The following is a 10,867-nucleotide window of genomic DNA, read 5'->3' as shown; positions in this document are numbered from 1 at the left end:
AACATTAGCTCATTTGAATGAGAGGGAACAAACTAGTGGAAAAGTAAGTAGTCCTAAAAAGAAACCACTACGGGAAAATTTATCAAGTTATTAGTTCAACTGGCAACAGATCTGTATTCAATTCAAGGCTGACTTCACTTCAGCATTGTTATAATACCACTAACAGCTGACTATGGAATATCAAGTAGCAGGAGAATTCATAATTGGATAAATTGAATTAAATTGTTGCACAGCTACTTCATAAATTCTGTTTTCATGGATGCCTGGATGTTAAACTTAATTGTTACACCTGGTAGAGCAGCCACACTGATCACTTTCTTAAAGATGAAAGTTTGTAGACAGTTTGTAACTCTCAGTGTTAGTTTGACTTTGGGACCTGAAGCGAAGTTTGGACCTGCTGAAAGTAACCCACTGTTTCACAAGTCTTTGTAAAAAATAATAATATAGTGTATGATGCAAAGAAGAAGAATGATCCAGACGCACTGAATCAGAATCATAATATTTTATTAGTCCCTGAGGAAATTACGTAAAAGAGAAAAAGTAAAGTAAGAGTAAAAGAGAAAGAAAAGTTAAAGTATGGAGAAAAAAGCAGGAGCAACTGATGGTTCATGCATGCGTACTATATATGCTGCTGTCTTCTTTGGGCCAAAGCTCATTTAAAATAGAAATAGGCAAAGAAGAAAAGAGTTGTGTGGTCAGACAATTCTAACATTTTTCTGGAAAACATGGATGCTGCATGCTCCAAACCACAGAAAAGAGGACCATCTTGTTATCAGTGCTCAGTTCAAAGGGTTGCATCTCTGATGGTTTGGGGGTGCATTGGGAATAAAATCAGAACAAAAAGAGTCTCAACAAATATAGTCCAGGGGCCTGGTCCATGGAGCTAAACAGAAGGCAGCGCAGATCAGGGAGTCAGCTTGAACACTGGCTTGATTCAGAGGCAGGGACTGCTGACAACATAGTTCACGAGGTCTGCCAGGAGGTCAATAGCTGAGATGGAAAAACTCTGGAGGCTCGCTGAGTGGGCATCAACAGAGATGGAGTAACTGTGGAGGCCAGCGGCTGATGATGGTGAGGGAGACCCTCAAGTGGCTTCGATGGCAGCCTACAATGGCGATGGCCAAGGAGACGCACCTCTGGCTTGGGGTGGCTTAGCAGAGAACCCAACGAGCTTAACTTGGGATAGGGACTGTGGCTGTTCTTGCTTTAGATTCTCCAGGGGGGCAGAGCTAACTGGGGGCTCTAGCCCTGTCTCTGGGGATGTGTTGGCCAGACTTACAGTCACTGGGCATTTTAGCTCAAGAATTTACCAAACAGTTCATTACAGAGGTTGGCTCACAGCTTGTGCCAAACATTCCATGTTGGGAAATGTTGGGAACAGGTTGTAAATGTCTCCTTTGAGTCTTTAGCATTAATTATGCCCTGGCAGTATTCCAGAAGCTGGGTAAACATTTCCTCTGAAGCCTCTGAAAATCAGTTTTGCACCTGATTCTTCACAGCCTCCTACCTGAGGGGAGGGGACAGGTGTATCTCCTGGGTGAGGAGCGTCTTTAAAAATACAGGACGCTGCTGTATATGTAAGGTCATCAAGAGGCTGCTGCCAACATCCTTCATGCATCCTTCGTGCTGAAGATGATGGGAGAGGAGTAAATGTTGTGAATTTTGATGGAAGAAATTAGATTAAAGAAAGAAAGAGCAGGCATAAACTTTTCAGGTTTGTGAAACATGCAGGAACTACTGATGACATGGCATTGTCTGTGGAATGGTTTTTCCTGTGGGTATACTGGTGTGGATCCACAGTGACATCGATGTCCTTTATCAGGGCTATAACCAGCCGTTCGAAGCACTTCGTGACCATGAGGGTGGAGGCCACCATCTTTTAGTCATTCAGTCATTTTTGGGAATTCAATTAGAATAAATTTATTTCAGTTTCAAGTGTTACTTATATAGCACTAAATCACAATAACAGCTGCCTCGAGGAGCTGTATGTTGTATGGGCAAGACCCAATAATGATATAAATGAGGGTGATTATGGCAGGTACTGCTGCCTGTGAGAGAGAGGCGTCCGGGATTTCAGTCAGCACCTCCAACAGCTTAAACAGCATAAATGAACAACATTTATGTTTCATTTAGTTGTTTAGACCCATGAAGAACAGTAACCCTCAGAGCAGCAGCAGCACAACAAAACCCAGTGGAGCTTTTACTGGAGCATTTCACAATAAACCTGTCTGTACTTCTTCTTTAACTACTATTAGATGTAAACAATCGTGAAAAACACCACTGTAAACTTGCAAGACAGTGTGGCCGGCTTTGACAGTCAAATATTCTCAGGACCTCGACACCGTGACTGTTTACCAAAACCAAGATTTGTACCAACTTTTGTTTATGTACACAAAGAGTCCTCATCCTGGATATTTCCCTGCCAGATGGTCTCGATACACATGAAAGCGTGGCATGCCATCGATCTGGATGGTTGAATCTGCCGCTGTTTAGCAAGGTTCCCAAAAGTCAAAGTACAGCACAGTTCTTCAACTTCCTGAAAACCCCAAACCTTGTCCACCTTGTTGTCCAGTGAGTGGACCAGAAAAAGAGACAGGATCAGTCTGTTAGCTTTTGGAATGGCTATCAAGCCAACTTCCTGATCTCTCCATTGCATAAGCTTCCTATTGCCTCCTGGCTGCTGTACCAGGGTGTGCTCTAGGGATTTTATGGTTAAACTCCCTTATCTCAGTGAGGTCAATCTTTCTGTACATCATACCTTTGAAAACTAAGAATCCGCTGCAATGCTATGCACCATCATTGTATATGACACCCCAACTTCTCATGAATGATTATTGATTAATCTTCAAGTGAAAACATCTTGTAAAGTTTTGGTTAGATTTCAAGTTAAACTTCTCCTGTCTTCTCTTGTGTTACCATAGTGATGTTTTAGCACATTACACATTTAGCTACAGTTTTCTGCATGAAGGGACTATTAAGTTACCCTGTTAATTAAACACATTATCTTAAACAGTTACCCAGTGCACTGAAGTATGGCATCAAGGGGCCTTTGCCAAATGATCATCAGTGACAAGTTTGGAGTGAGACTTGAACCATTTAGATTTGCAGTTGCAGGATACAGCACCAACAACGGTACAGCAACAGAGTGTTGCCACGCTCAGCAGGATTTGGTCGAGCTAATCTAAACTGTTTTACAATTTCTGTTTATGCATGAGCGATAAAAAACGTTTTTATTGTACAATAAATTCAAAAGAGGAACTGACCTATTTTCGACACTGGTGAAAGTTTTTTCAATGGTCACATTTTTTATAGATGCAAGGTAACTTTAACCTAATACTTTTGCTTTAAAATATCATTAGCTATTTCCTGAATACCCAAAACTGGGATATATGTATATATATATATATATATATATATATATATATATGTATATATATATACATGTTTAAAACACACACAAATACACACCTATCAGGAGGTAATTTAAATAAATTTGATTACAATGGACCTGTACCCTTCTATATTACGAAGCAAGTCAGTCAGCTCTGAGCTGATGTGTTGAAAGCAGGACAAATGGCCACACTGTGGACTTGTTCTTACTTTATATGGTCAAAAACCTTTATTCTTTATTCTTGGTCTATAAGCCACATTTTCCCATTCAGACACTCTTATAATACAAGCACTTTCTAACCATCAAACTCACACTGATGGACGATTTGGTATCTTGCCCAAGGACATTTCAACATGCAGATTGGAACAGCTGGGGATTGAACCACCAACCTTCCAAGCTGCTCTACCTCCTGAGAAACAGCTGCCCCTAATTGTGATGGCAGGCAACAATATCAGAGAATTCTCAGAGCTGCAGGTCTCGGGGGTTGTTCCTGGTGTGCAATCGATGCCACGTTAGCATCAATCCTAAACAAAGGAACAACCCACCTACTATGAACCATGTTTTCTTTTTCAAGATGCGCATATAAGTTAAGCATGACAATAAAAGAAAGAACATGCAAAATCTAAATGCATGTGGAGGCCATGTGTCCTCAGTTAGCAAGCTGTGATACCTGGCTCACTGTGGCTATTCATGGATTCATTTATGAGTCAATATCGGATGACAAAATGACAGCTCAAATATTTCAACTTGATCAAATATACATCATCTTTATGCCCCTCTTCTCTGAGGGACTCAGATGCTGCAGTCTTTGCAGTATGTGTAAGGAAGCCTCCTGCTGACTTCCTGGTAGCTCCGTACACGTGCACTTTGTTAGTCTGCTTTAAAAAACCTAAAAACTAACTGTCATTCATTGTCAGTAGGCACACCTTTCTGAAATTATAGCAAATTCTGTTCTAACCTTCAGTGAACAATCCTTGTATATTTCTGTCCTAAACTGATCCCAGATGCACATGACACCTCATACCTTCCCCTTCCCTCTGGCTCTGGAAAGACTAGCATACACATGTTGTAAATGTGACCTCTCTAGTGCAACCTTTGAACAGATAAGGCTATTTTCACACAACAGGAGTGGGAATGCATATAATTAGCATTAGTTCATGTTATTTTTAACACAAATGACCTAAATACAGCAAGGAAGTGCTTTTTGTCACTACCGGTCTTTCTTACTGTTCACATAAAAAATCAGGTGTTACATGCAGTTTAAATATTTCCCTGACAGTCTGATTTAACTACACCAGGCCTTTATATAGATTGGTGTTGTAGATTTACTTTATTGAGTTATTAAAATGCTTCACTGTAGCAGCTGCTGGAAACTTTATCGTGGCCTCTAATTAACTCTGGATTTCTATCAGTTAACAGATTTCATTATTATTGTTATCTTTTTTCTTTTCACCTGTAGAGAGATAGAACTTTATTATAAGCTATATTTAAATTAAATCTTTTATAAAGATTATTAGCATACCATTTGAGCTTATTATTAAGTAATCGATAGGCCCGTTGAACCTTTTGAATTTTCAAAGCACGGTGTTTCAGATTGAAGGAAGCACAAAATCGTGCATCATAATAATAATATTAATAAAAGAGATTTGAAATCCAGAAATAATCCAATCGTAAAGCAGGATGGGTATAGCTGACATGCTGAACAAAGGAGATGGATTCTGAGTTAAGACTTGAACTTTGTAAAATCATCAAACTGATGAAGGTGTCGCCATGATGTTTGGTTTGAAGCCAGGAGCACTCAGGGTGATGCTGAGCATAAAGCATGTCAGGAGGTGTAAGGGTGAAGGTGGTCTGACTGATAGGGAGGTGCCAAATCATTAAGGACTTTGAAAGTAAGAAGCAGAATCTTTTATTGAAAAATCTGAGGAATTGGGAGCCAGTGAAGCTGGATGGGAATAGTGTAATATGGTCAGTAGTGTCCCATTTAGACCTCATTACGGAGTTTGTTGGGAAACCAGAGAGAATGACATTACAGTAATCCAAGTGAGAGGTGACCAGAGCAGGAAAAGGGCAAAGTCTATAAATGTTACGAAGGTGGAAGTAGCAAAGACTGGTTTTATACCAGTAGCATTGGAGGAGAAACCAAATCAGAAGCTGGCTCAGTCGGCTCGCTCTGGAAATAGCCAAAGAACAAGACAATTTGCATTTGAGTGTCTTACTACACGTACAGCGGAAATACATTCATATGTGGAAAATATAAAAAGATGAAAGAAAACAAAAGAATTATACACAGTGTGTTTTATAAAGCCCCATATAACAGTGGTACACAGAGCTCCTTCTTTCCATTTAGTGTTTCCTCAAGGCAACAAAACACACTCAGAGTCTGTTACATTTGCATGTAAGACACAGATTTGACAAAAATGAGAAAAAGAGCTTTTTACAATGTCATTAAACCTCTAACCCCCCCCCCCCCACACACACACACACACACACACCCTACTGCTGACCTCCTATTGCGTGCTGACAGATATTGATGGCATTACCTCCGGCTTCCAGGACTCCAACAGTTCCTAATGGACTGGTTACAACATACAAAGAAAAGAAGACAACACAACAATCTGGTCACACTCACTAACTCTCATGGTCCTCCATTGCTTGCTCTGGTGTGCTGTTTTTCATCTACTCCGCCAGGGCGGCATCGGGGCCCTAGTTTCCTACTGATCCCCACACCCACGCACTGTTCACCTGCTGCTCATCACTGCTGACTGATCCAGACAATAGTCAAGACCTCAGTGGATCGTGGCTCCTCACTGGATCGTTGTACTTACCTTTGTAAGTGTAGCCCCGGCTGTCTCTAGCGTACCTCCTTGTGTTTCCTGGTTCTTCTCCCCCAAAGGCTGCCTCTGTCTCCATGTACAGATGTTCCTGGACCTTTGCCTGTTTCCCTTGGACCCAACCTGGATGAGTGCGAGTGTGTTTCTTGTCACGGACTGTAGGAAGAGGAGCGTGTATCCCCTGCCCCGGACCCTCCCTTGGAATCCCTGGAACCGTCATCGCTGTATAAATGTATATAACTCTCCTTGTTTCAATCATAAACATGCACCATTAAGTCTAATATTCAGATTTACAGTATGTCTGTGAGTGCATACATGTAACACACAGATAAGTTGATGCTGATACAGTTGATGCTGTATCAAAATTATCAGACAATTGTGTGATGAGCTCCAGTGACACAGCCCCTGATGACAGAATTGTGTATGTAGTATTTCATTTACTCCAGTGCAAACAGGACTGTTCTGCTTGACTTGTGTGGCGCCTCCATCATTCCTCGAGCTGTGTGATTATTTTTACATTGTCTCCATTTCAGCCACTCCCACTTCCTACTTTGAGACACTGCCCACATGTAACTAACCCAGATAGCATTACCTCAGGCAGACACTGTTTACATGATGTTTTCATCACAAAGTTTTAACAAATAAAATATCACATTACTAGAAATTAAAATCAAGTATGCTTGTGTCTCTTTTAGAGTTCAGGTTTAGAGACGCAGACGTAAAACGCAGGACTGTACAGCATTCAGGAAAGTGCACACGATATTAAAGTTTGTAAAAATGATTTATTATCATGATTTCATAGTAATGTTCACACTGTTGTTTTGTTTTTTCTCTTTCCCAGATCTTTATGAAGCTTCTGCATTTGCCCAAACTTTACCTCTTTGTGAAGTTTGGTGAAACAGGGCATGTTATTGTGTAATGAGTAATAGATGCCCTTGGCTCTCCTGGCAGAAAAATAGGTGCACTTAAAGTCATTTGGGAAATGATTAGTGATATTCCATGAAACAGTGTGCATTGTGTAACATTGTGACTGTTCATCAGGAATCTCACCTTGCTCTGGGTCATATTCCCATACAGGCACGTAGAGATTTTCAAGACCTTCTCTTGCTACCATTCTGAGATCTATAGCACTGGAGCAGATTCCAGTAATGTTTACAATGCAATAATTTAGCATATTCACACATATTTAAAAACATAAAAGTCCACACGGGACTCAGAATTTAGATTTGAATAATATGTAGACTATAGAATATAATAGAATATAATAATAATGAGTACATTTCAGAGCTGGTACTTTTTCACTCTCTGTTTCTTCAGTACTTCAACATTTACTGGAGATTTTTTAAACACAGGTATCTGTACTTCTACTTAAGTAAAGAAAGCGTGTACTTTTGCCACCTCTGATAAGAAGTATGTGAGGTTGGTGGCAGACATGTATGAGAACTGTGACCCACTGGTGAGGTGTGTGCGTAACTGGACTTAACAAACAGAAACTTGAAGCTGACTGCAAATTTGAAAGTGTTTTGATAAAACATCAGCTGATATTAATAACTATTGTTTAATAAATGTTGTATGTGTGGTAAAGCTGCTGTTTTAAGCCACAGTGAACAAAGCTTGACATGATGACTGCGTGATGGCGTGGTTAATTCCAGTGCGCGGGCCCGTCCACGAGCACGGGTCACCCATCACTCTGGACATTCCAGACTGTGGGTTCTTAGGGACTAACTGTCATCACACTCAACAAAGTTCGTTTCGCAGTCTTGGATGAACACGTCACTGCTAGTGTGTGCATGCTACTTTAGTAACTAATGTGCATCTGAAAGGCACAGTTGTATTTATAACAGGTAAACACAACCTGAAATGACACATTTAAACTCTGAACTACATGTTACATAAATATGAATATAATACAAGCAGGCTAAATGGCTGCTGCCTCTGTTCTTGAAGAAATGAAATGATTGACCTGCTCTTTGAAAGCCTTTGTGAGACATATTAGTGGTCAAATTATGCAAGTTTCAGCTACTGTGATATTTCAGAAAGTGATATTTCTCTTTTGACATCATTAAAAAGCTTATATAAGCAAGGCAGGAAAAACCAACCGACTGACACAGAGCAACTGAAAGGAGCAGCAAACGAGTCAGACAGAGAGCGTGTTCGCTCTAATCACTGCAGTGTTGCAGTCATCACGCTGTCCCCCCTTGTGGCAGTTTTATTATCAGAGCTGGAATGCAGCACAAGAGTCATTTCCCCTAACGATCTCAGCCACCTTCCACACCTCAGGACAAGTGAGTGTGGCTGACATGAGTGTGGAAGAGGGGAGGGCAGCAGAGGAGGATAATACGTATACGAAAAGGACGAAAGATGGAAAAAAAATAGTCATGTATGAAAGTGAGCCAACAAAGACACCTGTTAGAACGGCAGCATTAATGAGATGAGAGTGAATGATGTAAACACAAAAGTGTTTATCTGATATACTGTAACACTGTCAACAACTAGTATTGTAAGTAAAGTTATCATAACTGGTGCTGTATGTCCAGATGCAGTTCACAGCTCACTGAGTACAGAGAGAGAAGCCATGTTTAACTCTGGAAAGATTAGATTGATAAAAATAAGAAAAACATGCAGCTGAGCAGACAGAAGGAGAAAAAAATAAATGGATCTGAAGGTAGAAACAAAGACGGGGGAGACTTCCTGCCTGACCGCAATAAGTAGAATAGATAAATAAAAGTTGTTGCCTTGGTAATGGGTTTCGGTTTTTGTTGTCATACTCTATCTATATTTCTGTGTCTGAAGTTTTTCTTTCAGCCTTTAGAGCTGCTTTATCTGTGGCATAGACTCCACACTGGCTTTTGGATGTGATGACCTCATTGTGGTGTTCAAGAAACCAATATGAGACTAGTTTTGTGTCAGGATCGGGGCAGACTGGATGTTTTTCCCTCTTCTTTCATCACCAGGTGGATTGATGGGCAGGGTTTGCCTCCCAGCTCTCCACGGCTCCTGCCAAGTCATCCTCACAAGTCTCCTACAGGAAATTCTTCCCCGGTTCTCAGAAGTCCGTAAGAGTCACTAGCTGCCGTAACCTTAGCCAACTCTTCCTGCCCACACTAATCCTGCCTCTCCTCTGCAGACGCTCCCTGACTGCCAGTGCTACGTGTAGTGTCAGCTGTGATTCTCCCTCCTTGTTTTGCCTTATTTATGTTGTCAAAAGCAAAGCTCGTAATTGTGCTACGCACCGTCTCAGGCTGCTAGAAATTCTTCAGCCATGAAACATGGTCTGTGATTCACCCTGAGAGGAAAGCAGCACGAGTTATTGTTTCTGCACCATGATACTAAACAGTTTCATCTGCTCTAAGCTGCCTAGTTATTTCACACAACATTTAATAAACACTAAAATTAATCAGAATATGTTTTTCAACATATTTTCCAATATAAAATAACCTGATAACATCAGCAACACTTAATGTAGAAACCCAGGGTCTAACATGAATTAGGACATTAAAATAATCTTTGAATGTAACATTTATTAAATGTCACTCATGGAGAAGTTCTTACATCTTTTTTCCACCCTTATGAATCAAGTCATTACATGGTGAAAGGCTATCAGATTTAGTGATTTATTTGGTTAGGATGCTCTTTTAGTCCACTTTCCGTATGTATATAAAACAGAATAATCTGTTAAAGCAAACATGATGCATAGCACCAGATTTCTTCTTCTACAAGAGCTTACAGCCACATCATCACCATTAGCAGTCTGGCTACATTTTTCATGCAGTACGAGGATTTTTCTAGTCTTATTTTAATAATCCATCATAATAATCTGTATTTCTCCTATTAAAAAGTCTGTTACATAAGCCATGCTTTGATTACCCTGCTGGTTACGGGTGCCGCTTTTTAATGGCTGGAGGTAAATGACAGGATTGTATTCAATCAGCTCAGGTCAGATGGAAAGAGCCTCTCATAAATACCATCACCTCTCATCATCATGTTCAAGTGTGTAGGGTCTGTTAGAGTATAAAGTGTCACATCGTCATTATAGCATCGAAGAGACTGACATATTATGTTTTTATTATTTGCTAGTGATTTTATTTGAAATCTCCATGATGAAAAAAGTTTTACCAGGTAAAAACCTCAGAATTGGACTCAGAGGTTAGCCATCAGCCTCGGCTGATCTAGGATGACGGTGTTACAAACAACAAACCATAATGACACATACATGTTACACCACAATAGCAACATAAATGCCTTTTTAAACTGTATCTGTTTGGGAAATGACGTTTGGCTAACTGCTAACTATCCACAGTTATGGTTTGTACCAGTGCAATACTGACAACTGCCACTGGATTACTTTAATGCTGAAGCATCATTATAACTTTGGCCAAAATGGAGACATACAAACATGCCAACAAAGTTACTCAGTCAAGAGCAAACAGTAGTACCATGCCAAAGCGCAAATTATGCTGTTCTGCATAGGCCCGAACCCCCTCAGATCATTGACAAGACTGACTACGGATACATGGATGACATCAAGCTGTATGCCAAGAGTGAACGAGAGTCACTGATCCACACCACCAGGATCTACAGCAAGGACATCGGAATGTTGTTCGGAATGCAGAAGTGTAGTTGGATGGTAACAAAGAGAGGG

Source organism: Perissodus microlepis, chromosome 20 (genome assembly GCF_051167445.1).
Source record: "Perissodus microlepis isolate ML-2025 ecotype Zambia chromosome 20, ASM5116744v1, whole genome shotgun sequence".
NCBI classification, from domain to species: domain Eukaryota; kingdom Metazoa; phylum Chordata; class Actinopteri; order Cichliformes; family Cichlidae; genus Perissodus; species Perissodus microlepis.
Note: the sequence above shows the minus strand (reverse complement) of the source record.